Here is a 14383-nt window from a genome sequence, read left to right on the forward strand (position 1 = left end):
CCATGTCCTCTTTTCACCTGCTCTTCTATCTGTTGGTCACTGCCCCCAGATCCTCTTTACACCAGCTCTTCTAGCTGGTCGTTACTTCCCCATGTCCTCATTTCACCTGCTCTACTAGCTGCTGTTTACTGCCCAGCTCCTCCTTTCACCCAATCTTCTAGCTGCTGTTTACTGCCCCAGGTCCTCTTTTCACCCAATCTTCTAGCTGATGCTTATTGCCCCATGTCCTCTTTTCACCCGCTCTTCTATCTGTTGGTTACTGCCCCCAGATCTGCTTTTCACCTGCTCTTCTAGCTGATTGTTACTGTCTCAGGTCCTCTTTTCACCTGCACTTCTAGATGCTGGTTATTGCCCCTGGTCCTCTTCTAAACCGCTCTTTTAGCTGGTGGTTATGGCCTGAGGTCCTCTTTTCACCCGCTCATCTCACTCGTGGTTACTGCTCAGGTCCTCTTTTCACCCTCACTTCTAGCTGGTGGTTCCAGCCCCCAGTTCGTCTTTTCACCCGCTCTTCTAGCTGATGGTTACTGCCCCAGGTCCTCTTTTCACCTGCTCTTCTAGCTTGTGGTTGCTGCCCCAGGTCCTATTTTCACCCGTAGTTCCACCTGCTGGTTAATTCTCCCAGGTCCTTTTTTCGCCTGCTCTTTTAGTGTTGTTTTCTGCCCACAGATCCTCTTTTCACCCGCTCTTCTAGCTGCTGGTTACTGCCCCCAGGTACTCTTTTCACCCGCTCTTCTAGCTGGTGCTTACTGCCCCCAGGTCCTCTTTTCACCCGCTCTTCTGGCTGCTGGTTACTGCCCCAGGTTCTCTTTTCAGCCGCTCTTCTAGCTGCCGTTTACTGCCCCGGGTCCTCTTTTCACCCGCTCTTCTATCTATTCGTATCTGCCCCAGGTCCTCTTTTCAGCCGCTCTTCTAGCTGGTGCTTATTGCCCCATGTCCTCTTTTCACCCGCTCTTCTAGCTGCTGGTTACTGCCCCAGGTCCTCTTTTCAACCGCTCTTCTATCTGTTCGTATCTGCCCCCGTTCCTCTTTTCAGCCGCTCTTCTAGCTATTGCTTATTGCCCCATGTCCTCTTTTCACCCGCTCTTCTAGCTGCTGGTTATTGCCCCCAGGTACTCTTTACACCCGCTCTTCTAGCTGGTGGTTACTACCCCCAGGTACACTTTTCACCCGCTCTTCTAGCTGCTGGTTACTGCCCCCAGGTACTCTTTTCAACCGCTCTTCCAGCTGGTGGTTACTGCCTCAGGTCCTCTTTTCACCCACTCTTCTAGCTGCTGGTTATTGCCCCAGGTCCTCTTTTAACCCGCTCTTATAGCTGGTGGTTACTGCCCCCAGGTCGTCTTTTCACCCGGTCTTCTGGCTGCTGCTTACTGCCCCCAGGTCCTCTTTTCACCCGCTCTTCTAGCTGCTGATTACTGCCCCCTGGTCCTCTTTTCACCCGCTCTTCTAGCTAATGGTTACCGACCTTGGTCCTTTTCTCACCTGCTCGTCTAGCTGCTGCTTACTGCCCCCAGGACCTCTTTTCACCCGCTCTTCCAACTGGGGGTTACTGCCCCCAGCTCCTCTTTTCACCCGCTCTTCTAGCAGATGGTTATTGTCCCAGGTCCTCTTTTCACCCGCTCTTCTAGCTGCTGGTTACTTCCCCCTGGTCCTCATTTCACCCACTCTTCTAGCTGCCGCTTACTACCCCCAGTTCCTCTTTTAATCCGCTCCTCTAGCTGCTGGTTACTGCCCCAGGTCCTCTTTTCACCCGCTCTTCTAGCTGGTGGGTACTACCCTTCGGTCCTTTTTTCACCCACTCTTTTAGCTGCTGGTTACTGCCCCAGTTCTTCTTTTCACCCGATCTTTTAGATACTGGTTACTGCCCCATGTCCTCTTTTCACCCGCTCTTCCAGCTGGTGGTTACTGCCCCCATGTCCACTTTTCGCCTGCTCTTCTAGCTGCTGCTTACTGCCCCCAGGTCCTCTTTTAACCCGCTCCTCTAGCTGCTGGTTAATGCCCCAGGTCCTCTTCTCACCCGCTCTTCTAGCTGCATTTACTTCTCCCAGGTCCTCTTTTCACCCGCTGTTCTGGCTGCTGGTTACTGCCCCAGTTCCTCTTTTCACCCGCTCTACTAGCTGCTTTTTACTGCCCCAGGTCCTCTTTTCACCCAATCTTCTAGCTGATGCTTATTGCCCCATGTCCTCTTTTCACCTGCTCTTCTATCTGTTGGTCACTGCCCCCAGATCCTCTTTACACCAGCTCTTCTAGCTGGTCGTTACTTCCCCATGTCCTCATTTCACCTGCTCTACTAGCTGCTGTTTACTGCCCAGCTCCTCCTTTCACCCAATCTTCTAGCTGCTGTTTACTGCCCCAGGTCCTCTTTTCACCCAATCTTCTAGCTGATGCTTATTGCCCCATGTCCTCTTTTCACCCGCTCTTCTATCTGTTGGTTACTGCCCCCAGATCTGCTTTTCACCTGCTCTTCTAGCTGATTGTTACTGTCTCAGGTCCTCTTTTCACCTGCACTTCTAGATGCTGGTTATTGCCCCTGGTCCTCTTCTAAACCGCTCTTTTAGCTGGTGGTTATGGCCTGAGGTCCTCTTTTCACCCGCTCATCTCACTCGTGGTTACTGCTCAGGTCCTCTTTTCACCCTCACTTCTAGCTGGTGGTTCCAGCCCCCAGTTCGTCTTTTCACCCGCTCTTCTAGCTGATGGTTACTGCCCCAGGTCCTCTTTTCACCTGCTCTTCTAGCTTGTGGTTGCTGCCCCAGGTCCTATTTTCACCCGTAGTTCCACCTGCTGGTTAATTCTCCCAGGTCCTTTTTTCGCCTGCTCTTTTAGTGTTGTTTTCTGCCCACAGATCCTCTTTTCACCCGCTCTTCTAGCTGCTGGTTACTGCCCCCAGGTACTCTTTTCACCCGCTCTTCTAGCTGGTGCTTACTGCCCCCAGGTCCTCTTTTCACCCGCTCTTCTGGCTGCTGGTTACTGCCCCAGGTTCTCTTTTCAGCCGCTCTTCTAGCTGCCGTTTACTGCCCCGGGTCCTCTTTTCACCCGCTCTTCTATCTATTCGTATCTGCCCCAGGTCCTCTTTTCAGCCGCTCTTCTAGCTGGTGCTTATTGCCCCATGTCCTCTTTTCACCCGCTCTTCTAGCTGCTGGTTACTGCCCCAGGTCCTCTTTTCAACCGCTCTTCTATCTGTTCGTATCTGCCCCCGTTCCTCTTTTCAGCCGCTCTTCTAGCTATTGCTTATTGCCCCATGTCCTCTTTTCACCCGCTCTTCTATCTGCTGATTACTGCGCCAGGTGCTCTTTTCAGCCGCTCTTCTAGCTGCTGGTTACTGCCCCCAGGTCCTCTTTCACCTGCTCTTCTAGCTGCTGGTTACTGCCCCAGTTCTTCTGTTCATCTGCTCTCCGCGCTGGTGGTTACTGCCCCCAGGTCCTCTTTTCGTCCGCTCTTCTTGCTGGTGGTTACTGCCCCCAGGTCCTCTTTTCACCCGCTCTTCTAGCTCGTGCTTATTGCCCCATGACCTCTTTTCATCCGCTCTTCTAGCTGCTGGTTACTGCCCCCAGATCCGCTTTTCAGCCGCTCTTCTAGCTGGTGGTTATTGCCCCAGGTCCTCTTTTCACCCGCTCTTCTAGCTGCTGGTTACTGCCCCAGGTCCTCTTTTCACCCGCTCTTCTAGCTACTGGTTACTGCCCTAGATCCTTTTTTCGCCTTCTCTTCTAGCTGTTGGTTACTGCCCCATGTCCACTTTTCAACCTCTGCCGTTGCTGGTGGTTACTGCCCCCAGGTCCTCTTTTCAACCGCTCCTCCAGCTGGTGGTTACTGCCCCAGGTCCTCTTTTCACCTGCTCTTCTCGCTGCTGGTTACTGCCCCCTGGTCCTCTTTTCACCCGCTCTTCTATCTGCTGGTTACTGCCCTCAGGTCCTCTTTTCACCCGCTCTTCTATCTGTTGGTTACTGCCCTCAGGTCCTCTTTTCACCCACTCTTCTAGCAGGTGGGTACTGCCCCCAGGTCCTCTTTTCACCCGCTTTTCTAGCTGGTGGTTATTGCCCCAGGTCCTCTTTTCACCCGCTCTTCTAGCTGCTGGTTACTGCCCCAGGTCCTCTTTTCACCCGCTCTTCTAGCTACTGGTTACTGCCCTAGATCCTTTTTTCGCCTTCTCTTCTAGCTGTTGGTTACTGCCCCATGTCCACTTTTCAACCTCTGCCGTTGCTGGTGGTTACTGCCCCCAGGTCCTCTTTTCAACCGCTCCTCCAGCTGGTGGTTACTGCCCCAGGTCCTCTTTTCACCTGCTCTTCTCGCTGCTGGTTACTGCCCCCTGGTCCTCTTTTCACCCGCTCTTCTATCTGCTGGTTACTGCCCTCAGGTCCTCTTTTCACCCGCTCTTCTATCTGTTGGTTACTGCCCTCAGGTCCTCTTTTCACCCACTCTTCTAGCAGGTGGGTACTGCCCCCAGGTCCTCTTTTCACCCGCTTTTCTATCTGGGGGTTAGTGCCCCAGGTCCGATTTTCACCCGTTCTTCTAGCTGGTGGTTATGGCCCCATGTCCTCTTCTCACCCTCTCTTCTATCTGCTGGTTACTGCCCTCAGGTCCTCTTTTCACCCACTCTTCTAGCTGGTGGTTACTGACCCCAGGGACTCTTTTCACCCGCTCTTCTATCTGTGGGTTAGTGCCCCAGGTCCGATTTTCACCCGCTCTTCTAGCTGCTGGTTCCTTCCCCCAGGTCTTCTTTTCACCCGCTCTTCTAGCTGCTGGTTACTTCCCCCAGGTCCTCTTTTCATCCGCTCTCCTCGCTGGTGATTATTGCCCCATGTCCTCTTTTCACCCGCTCTTCTATCTGCTGGTTACTGCGCCAGGTGCTCTTTTCAGCCGCTCTTCTAGCTGCTGGTTACTGCCTCCGGTCCTCTTTTCGTCCGCTCTTCTTGCTGGTGGTTACTGCCCCCAGGTCCTCTTTTCACCCGCTCTTCTTGCTGATGGTTACTGCCCCCAGGTCCTCTTTTCACCCGCTCTCCTCGCTGGTGGTTACTGTCCCCAGGTCCTCTTTTCACCTGCTCTCCTAGCTGGTGCTTACTGCCCCAAGTCATCTTTTCAACTGCTCTTCTAGCTGCTGGTTACTTCCCCCAGGTCGTCTCTTCACCCGCTCTTCTAGCTGCTGGTTACTGCCCCAAGTCCTCTTTTCACCCGCTCTTCTAGTTACTGGTTACTGCCCAGGTCGTCTTTTCACCCGCTCTTCTGGCTGCTGGTTACTGCCCCTGGTTCTCTTTTCACCCGCTCTTCTGGCTGCTGGTTACTGCCCCTGGTTCTCTTTTCGCCCGCTCTTCTAGCTGCTGGTTACTGCCCCAGGTCGTCTTTTCACCCGCTCTTCTGGCTGGTGGTTACTGCCCCAGGTTCTCTTTTCACCCGCTCTTCTAGCTGCTGCTTACTGCCCCCAGGTCCTCTTTTCACCCGCTCTTCTAGCTAATGGTTACCGACCTAGGTCCTTTTTTCGCCTGCTCTTCTAGCTGTTGGTTACTGCCTCATGTCCACTTTTCACCCTCTGCCGTTGCTGGCGGTTACTGCCCCCAGATCCTCTTTTCAACCGCTCCTCTATCTGGTGGTTACTGCTTCAGGTCCTCTTTTCACCCGCTCTTCTCGCTGCTGGTTACTGTCCCCAGGGCCTCTTTTCGTCCGCTCTTCTTGCTAGTGGTTACTGACCCCTGGTCCACTTTTCACTCGTTCTTCTAGCTGGTGGTTATGGCCCCCATGTCCTCTTTTTCACCCGCTTTCTATCTGCTGGTTAGTGCCCTCAGGTCCTCTTTTCACCCCCTCTTCTATCTGTTGGTTACTGCCCTGAGGTCCTCTTTTCACCCACTCTTCCAGCTGGTGGTTACTGACCCCAGGCCCTCTTTTCACCCGGTCATATAGCTGGTGGGTACTGCCCCCAGGTCCTCTTTTCACCAGCTCTTCTATCTGAGGGGTTAGTGCCCCAGGTCCGATTTTCACCCGCTCTTCTAGCTGCTGGTTCCTTCCCCCAGGTCCTCTTTTCACCCGCTCTTCTAGCTGGTGGTTTCTGCCCCCAGGGACTCTTTTCACCCGCTCTTCTAGCTGGTGGTTACTGCCCCCAGGGACTCTTTTCACCCGCTCTTCTAGCTTCTGCTTACTGCCCCCTGGTTCTCTTTTCATTCTGTCATATAGCTGGTGGGTACTGCCCCCAGGTCTTCATTTCACCCGCTCTTCTAGCTGCTGGTTACTGCCCCCAGGTCCTCTTTTCACCCGCTCTTCTAGCTGCTGGTTACTTCCCCCAGGTACTCGCTTCACCCGCTCTTCTAGCTGCTGCTTACTGCCCCAAGTCCTCTTTTCACCCGCTCTTCTAGTTACTGGTTACTGCCCCAGGTCGTCTTTTCACCCGATCTTCCAGCTGCTGGATACTTCTCCCAGGTCCTCTTTTCACCCGCTCTTCTGGCTGCTGGTTACTGCCCCAGGTTCTCTTTTCACCCGCTCTTCTAGCTGCCGTTTACTGCCCAGGTCCTCATTTCACCCGCTCTTCAACCTGGTGGTTACTCCCCCAGGTCCTCTTTTGACCCGATCTTCTAGCTAGTGCTTATTGCCCCAGGTCCTCTTTTCACCCGCTCTTTTATCTGCTGGTTACTGCGCCAGGTCCTTTTCAGCCGCTCTTCTAGCTGCTGGTTACTGCCCCCAGGTCCTCTTTTCACCCGCTCTTCTAGCTGGTGGTTACTGCCCCCAGGGACTCATTTCACCCACTCTTCAACCTGGTGGTTACTCCCCCAGGTCCTCTTTTGACCCGATCTTCTAGCTAGTGCTTATTGCCCCAGGTCCTCTTTTCACCCGCTCTTTTATCTGCTGGTTACTGCGCCAGGTCCTTTTCAGCCGCTCTTCTAGCTGCTGGTTACTGCCCCCAGGTCCTCTTTTCACCCGCTCTTCTAGCTGGTGGTTACTGCCCCCAGCGACTCATTTCACCCACTCTTCTAGCTGGTGGTTACTGCCCCATGTCCTCTTTTCACCCGATCTTTTATCTGCTGGTTACTGCGCCAGGTGCTTTTCAGCCGCTCTTCTAGCTGCTGGTTACTGCCCCCAGGTCCTCTTTTCACCCGCTCTTCTAGCTGCTGGTTACTGCCCCCAGGTCCTCTTTTCACCCGCTCTTCTAGCTGGTGGTTACTGCCCCCAGCGACTCATTTCACCCACTCTTCTAGCTGGTGGTTACTGCCCCATGTCCTCTTTTCACCCGATCTTTTATCTGCTGGTTACTGCGCCAGGTGCTTTTCAGCCGCTCTTCTAGCTGCTGGTTACTGCCCCCAGGTCCTCTTTTCACCCGCTCTTCTAGCTGGTGGTTACTGCCCCCAGGGACTCATTTCACCCACTCTTCTAGCTGATGGTTACTGCCCCATGTCCTCTTTTGACCCACTCTTCTAACTAGTGCTTATTGCCCCAGGTCCTCTTTTCACCCGCTCTTCAAGCAGGTGGTTACTGACCCGGGTCCTCTTTTCACCCACTCTTCTATCTTTTGGTAACTGCCCCAGGTCCTCTTTTCAGCCGCTCTTCTAGCTGGTGCTTATTGCCCCATGTCCTCTTTTCACCCGCTCTTCTATCTGCTGGTTACTGCGCCAGGTGCTCTTTTCAGCCACTATTCTAGCTGCTGGTTACTGCCTCCGGTCTTCTTTTCACCCACTCTTCTAGCTGCTGATTAACTGCCTCCGGTCCTCTTTTCACCCGCTCTTCTAGCTGCTGGTTATTGCCCCAGGTCCTTTTACCTGCTCTTCTAGATGCTGGTTATTGCCCCTGGTCCTCTTTTCAACCGCTCTTCTAGCTGCTGGTTATTGCCCCCAGGTACTCTTTACACCCGCTCTTCTAGCTGGTGGTTACTACCCCCAGGTACACTTTTCACCCGCTCTTCTAGCTGCTGGTTACTGCCCCCAGGTACTCTTTTCAACCGCTCTTCCAGCTGGTGGTTACTGCCTCAGGTCCTCTTTTCACCCACTCTTCTAGCTGCTGGTTATTGCCCCAGGTCCTCTTTTAACCCGCTCTTATAGCTGGTGGTTACTGCCCCCAGGTCGTCTTTTCACCCGGTCTTCTGGCTGCTGCTTACTGCCCCCAGGTCCTCTTTTCACCCGCTCTTCTAGCTGCTGATTACTGCCCCCTGGTCCTCTTTTCACCCGCTCTTCTAGCTAATGGTTACCGACCTTGGTCCTTTTCTCACCTGCTCGTCTAGCTGCTGCTTACTGCCCCCAGGACCTCTTTTCACCCGCTCTTCCAACTGGGGGTTACTGCCCCCAGCTCCTCTTTTCACCCGCTCTTCTAGCAGATGGTTATTGTCCCAGGTCCTCTTTTCACCCGCTCTTCTAGCTGCTGGTTACTTCCCCCGGTCCTCATTTCACCCACTCTTCTAGCTGCCGCTTACTACCCCCAGTTCCTCTTTTAATCCGCTCCTCTAGCTGCTGGTTACTGCCCCAGGTCCTCTTTTCACCCGCTCTTCTAGCTGGTGGGTACTACCCTTCGGTCCTTTTTTCACCCACTCTTTTAGCTGCTGGTTACTGCCCCAGTTCTTCTTTTCACCCGATCTTTTAGATACTGGTTACTGCCCCATGTCCTCTTTTCACCCGCTCTTCCAGCTGGTGGTTACTGCCCCCATGTCCACTTTTCGCCTGCTCTTCTAGCTGCTGCTTACTGCCCCCAGGTCCTCTTTTAACCCGCTCCTCTAGCTGCTGGTTAATGCCCCAGGTCCTCTTCTCACCCGCTCTTCTAGCTGCATTTACTTCTCCCAGGTCCTCTTTTCACCCGCTGTTCTGGCTGCTGGTTACTGCCCCAGTTCCTCTTTTCACCCGCTCTACTAGCTGCTTTTTACTGCCCCAGGTCCTCTTTTCACCCAATCTTCTAGCTGATGCTTATTGCCCCATGTCCTCTTTTCACCTGCTCTTCTATCTGTTGGTCACTGCCCCCAGATCCTCTTTACACCAGCTCTTCTAGCTGGTCGTTACTTCCCCATGTCCTCATTTCACCTGCTCTACTAGCTGCTGTTTACTGCCCAGCTCCTCCTTTCACCCAATCTTCTAGCTGCTGTTTACTGCCCCAGGTCCTCTTTTCACCCAATCTTCTAGCTGATGCTTATTGCCCCATGTCCTCTTTTCACCCGCTCTTCTATCTGTTGGTTACTGCCCCCAGATCTGCTTTTCACCTGCTCTTCTAGCTGATTGTTACTGTCTCAGGTCCTCTTTTCACCTGCACTTCTAGATGCTGGTTATTGCCCCTGGTCCTCTTCTAAACCGCTCTTTTAGCTGGTGGTTATGGCCTGAGGTCCTCTTTTCACCCGCTCATCTCACTCGTGGTTACTGCTCAGGTCCTCTTTTCACCCTCACTTCTAGCTGGTGGTTCCAGCCCCCAGTTCGTCTTTTCACCCGCTCTTCTAGCTGATGGTTACTGCCCCAGGTCCTCTTTTCACCTGCTCTTCTAGCTTGTGGTTGCTGCCCCAGGTCCTATTTTCACCCGTAGTTCCACCTGCTGGTTAATTCTCCCAGGTCCTTTTTTCGCCTGCTCTTTTAGTGTTGTTTTCTGCCCACAGATCCTCTTTTCACCCGCTCTTCTAGCTGCTGGTTACTGCCCCCAGGTACTCTTTTCACCCGCTCTTCTAGCTGGTGCTTACTGCCCCCAGGTCGTCTTTTCACCCGGTCGTCTGGCTGGTGGTTTCTGCCCCCAGGTCCTCTTTTCACCCGCTCTTCTAGCTGCTGCTTACTGCCCCCTGGTCCTCATTTCACCCGCTCTTCTAGATAATGGTTACCGACCTAGGTCCTTTTTTCGCCTGCTCTTCTAGCTGCTGCCTACTGCCCCCAGGTCCTCTTTTCACCTTCTCTTCTAGCTACTGCTTACTGCCCCAGGTGCTCTTTTCACCCGCTCTTCTAGCTGGTGGTTACTGCACCCAGATCTGCTTTTCACCTGCTCTTCTGGCTGCTGGTTAATGCCCCAGTTCCTCTTTTCACCCGCTCTTCTAGATACTGGTTACTGCCCCAGGTCCTCTTTTCATCCGCTCTTCTAGCTGCTGTTTACTGCCCCAGGTCCTCTTTTCACGCAATCTTCTAGCTAGTGCTTATTGCCCCATGTCCTCTTTTCACCCGCTCTTCTATCTGTTGGTCACTGCCCCCAGATCCTCTTTTCACCCGCTCTTCTAGCTGGTCGTTACTTCCCCAGGTCCTCATTTCACCTGCTCTACTTGCTGCTGTTTACTGCCCCAGGTCCTCCTTTCACCCAATCTTCTAGCTGCTGTTTACTGCCCCAGGTCCTCTTTTCACCCAATCTTCTAGCTGGTGCTTATTGCCCCATGTCCTCTTTTCACCCGCTCTACTATCTGTTGGTTACTGCCCCCAGATCCGCTTTTCACCCGCTCTTCTACCTGATGGTTACTGCCTCAGGTCCTCTTTTCACCTGCTCTTCTAGATGCTGGTTATTGCCCCTGGTCCTCTTTTAACCCCCTCTTCTAGCTGGTGGTTATGGCCCCAGGTCCTCTTTTCACCCGCTCATCTCGCTCGTGGTTACTGCCCCCAGGTCCTCTTTTCACCCTCTCTTCTAGCTGGTGGTTCCTGCCCCCAGTTTGTCTTTTCACCCGCTCTTCTATCTAGTGGTTACTGCCCACAGATCCTCTTTTCACCCGCTCTTCTAGCTAGTGGTGACTGCCCCCAGATCTGCTTTTCACCCGCTCTTCCAGCTGGTGGTTACTGCCTCAGGTCCTCTTTTCACCCGCTCTTCTAGCTGCTGGTTATTGCCCCAGGTCCTCTTTTAACCCGCTCTTATAGCTGGTGGTTACTGCCCCCAGGTCGTCTTTTCACCCGGTCTTCTGGCTGCTGCTTACTGCCCCCAGGTCCTCTTTTCACCCGCTCTTCTAGCTGCTGATTACTGCCCCCGGTCCTCTTTTCACCCGCTCTTCTAGCTAATGGTTACCGACCTTGGTCCGTTTTTCGCCTGCTCGTCTAGCTGCTGCTTACTGCCCCCAGGACCTCTTTTCACCCGCTCTTCCAACTGGTGGTTACTGCCCCCAGCTCCTCTTTTCACCCGCTCTTCTAGCAGCTGGTTATTGCCCCAGGTCCTCTTTTCACCCGCTCTTCTAGCTGCTGGTTACTTCCCCCTGGTCCTCATTTCACCCGCTCTTCTAGCTGCTGCTTACTGCCCCCAGTTCCTCTTTTAATCCGCTCCTCTAGCTGCTGGTTACTGCCCCAGGTCCTCTTTTCACCCGCTCTTCTAGCTGGTGGGTACTACCCTTCGGTCCTTTTTTCACCCACTCTTTTAGCTGCTGGTTCCTTCCCCCAGGTCCTCTTTTCACCCACTCTTCTAGCTGCTGTTTACTGCCCCCAGGTCCTCTTTTCACCCGCTCTTCTGGCTGCTGGTTACTGCCCCAGGTTCTCTTTTCAGCCGCTCTTCTAGCTGCCGTTTACTGCCCCGGGTCCTCTTTTCACCCGCTCTTCTATCTATTCGTATCTGCCCCAGGTCCTCTTTTCAGCCGCTCTTCTAGCTGGTGCTTATTGCCCCATGTCCTCTTTTCACCCGCTCTTCTAGCTGCTGGTTACTGCACCAGGTCCTCTTTTCAACCGCTCTTCTATCTGTTCGTATCTGCCCCCGTTCCTCTTTTCAGTCGCTCTTCTAGCTATTGCTTATTGCCCCATGTCCTCTTTTCACCCGCCCTTCTATCTGCTGATTACTGCGCCAGGTGCTCTTTTCAGCCGCTCTTCTAGCTGCTGGTTACTGCCCCCAGGTCCTCTTTCACTCGCTCTTCTAGCTGCTGGTTACTGCCCCAGTTCCTCTTTTCATCTGCTCTCCGCGCTGGTGGTTACTGCCCCCAGGTCCACTTTTCGTCCGCTCTTCTTGCTGGTGGTTACTGCCCCCAGGTCCTCTTTTCACCCGCTCTTCTCGCTGGTGGTTACTGCCCCCAAGTCCTCTTTTCACCCGCTCTTCTAGCTCATGCTTATTGCCCCATGACCTCTTTTCATCCGCTCTTCTAGCTGCTGGTTGCTGCCCCCAGATCCGCTTTTCACCCGCTCTTCTAGCTGCTGGTTACTGCCCCAGGTCCTCTTTTCACCCGCTCTTCTAGCTGCTGGTTACTGCCCTAGATCCTTTTTTCGCCTTCTCTTCTAGCTGTTGGTTACTGCCCCATGTCCACTTTTCAACCTCTGCCGTTGCTGGTGGTTACTGCCCCCAGGTCCTCTTTTCAACCGCTCCTCCAGCTGGTGGTTACTGCCCCAGGTCCTCTTTTCACCTGCTCTTCTCGCTGCTGGTTACTGCCCCCTGGTCCTCTTTTCACCCGCTCTTCTATCTGCTGGTTACTGCCCTCAGGTCCTCTTTTCACCCGCTCTTCTATCTGTTGGTTACTGCCCTCAGGTCCTCTTTTCACCCACTCTTCTAGCAGGTGGGTACTGCCCCCAGGTCCTCTTTTCACCCGCTTTTCTATCTGGGGGTTAGTGCCCCAGGTCCGATTTTCACCCGTTCTTCTAGCTGGTGGTTATGGCCCCATGTCCTCTTCTCACCCTCTCTTCTATCTGCTGGTTACTGCCCTCAGGTCCTCTTTTCACCCGCTCTTCTCGCTGGTGGTTACTGCCCCCAGGTCCTCTTTTCACCCGCTCTTCTAGCTGGTGGGTACTACCCTTCGGTCCTTTTTTCACCCACTCTTTTAGCTGCTGGTTCCTTCCCCCAGGTCCTCTTTTCACCCACTCTTTTAGCTGCTGGTTCCTTCCCCCAGGTCCTCTTTTCACCCACTCTTCTAGCTGCTGTTTACTGCCCCCAGGTCCTCTTTTCACCCGCTCTTCTGGCTGCTGGTTACTGCCCCAGGTTCTCTTTTCAGCCGCTCTTCTAGCTGCCGTTTACTGCCCCGGGTCCTCTTTTCACCCGCTCTTCTATCTATTCGTATCTGCCCCAGGTCCTCTTTTCAGCCGCTCTTCTAGCTGGTGCTTATTGCCCCATGTCCTCTTTTCACCCGCTCTTCTATCTGCTGATTACTGCGCCAGGTGCTCTTTTCAGCCGCTCTTCTAGCTGCTGGTTACTGCCCCAGTTCCTCTTTTCATCTGCTCTCCGCGCTGGTGGTTACTGCCCCCAGGTCCTCTTTTCGTCCGCTCTTCTTGCTGGTGGTTACTGCCCCCAGGTCCTCTTTTCACCCGCTCTTCTCGCTGGTGGTTACTGCCCCCAGGTCCTCTTTTCACCCGCTCTTCTAGCTGGTGGGTACTAACCTTCGGTCCTTTTTTCACCCACTCTTTTAGCTGCTGGTTCCTTCCCCCAGGTCATCTTTTCACCCGCTCTTCTAGCTGCTGTTTACTGCCCCCAGGTCCTCTTTTCACCCGCTCTTCTGGCTGCTGGTTACTGCCCCAGGTTCTCTTTTCAGCCGCTCTTCTAGCTGCCGTTTACTGCCCCGGGTCCTCTTTTCACCCGCTCTTCTATCTAGTCGTATCTGCCCCAGGTCCTCTTTTCAGCCGCTCTTCTAGCTGGTGCTTATTGCCCCATGTCCTCTTTTCACCCGCTCTTCTAGCTGCTGGTTACTGCCCTAGGTCCTCTTTTCAACCGCTCTTCTATCTGTTTGTATCTGCCCCCGTTCCTCTTTTCAGCCGCTCTTCTAGCTATTGCTTATTGCCCCATGTCCTCTTTTCACCCGCTCTTCTATCTGCTGATTACTGCGCCAGGTGCTCTTTTCAGCCGCTCTTCTAGCTGCTGGTTACTGCCCCCAGGTCCTCTTTCACCCGCTCTTCTAGCTGCTGGTTACTGCCCCAGTTCCTCTTTTCATCTGCTCTCCGCGCTGGTGGTTACTGCCCCCAGGTCCTCTTTTCGTCCGCTCTTCTTGCTGGTGGTTACTGCCCCCAGGTCCTCTTTTCACCCGCTCTTCTCGCTGGTGGTTACTGCCCCCAGCTCCTCTTTTCACCCGCTCTTCTAGCTCGTGCTTATTGCCCCATGACCTCTTTTCATCCGCTCTTCTAGCTGCTGGTTACTGCCCCCAGATCCGCTTTTCACCCGCTCTTCTAGCTGGTGGTTATTGCCCCAGGTCCTCTTTTCACCCGCTCTTCTAGCTGCTGGTTACTGCCCCAGGTCCTCTTTTCACCCGCTCTTCTAGCTACTGGTTACTGCCCTAGATCCTTTTCTCGCCTTCTCTTCTAGCTGTTGGTTACTGCCCCATGTCCACTTTTCAACCTCTGCCGTTGCTGGTGGTTACTGCCCCCAGGTCCTCTTTTCAACCGCTCCTCCAGCTGGTGGTTACTGCCCCAGGTCCTCTTTTCACCTGCTCTTCTCGCTGCTGGTTACTGCCCCCTGGTCCTCTTTTCACCCGCTCTTCTATCTGCTGGTTACTGCCCTCAGGTCCTCTTTTCACCCGCTCTTCTATCTGTTGGTTACTGGCCTCAGGTCCTCTTTTCACCCACTCTTCTAGCAGGTGGGTACTGCCCCCAGG

Source organism: Cetorhinus maximus, chromosome 17, assembly GCF_964194155.1.
Source record: "Cetorhinus maximus chromosome 17, sCetMax3.hap1.1, whole genome shotgun sequence".
Classification (NCBI taxonomy): Eukaryota; Metazoa; Chordata; class Chondrichthyes; order Lamniformes; family Cetorhinidae; genus Cetorhinus; species Cetorhinus maximus.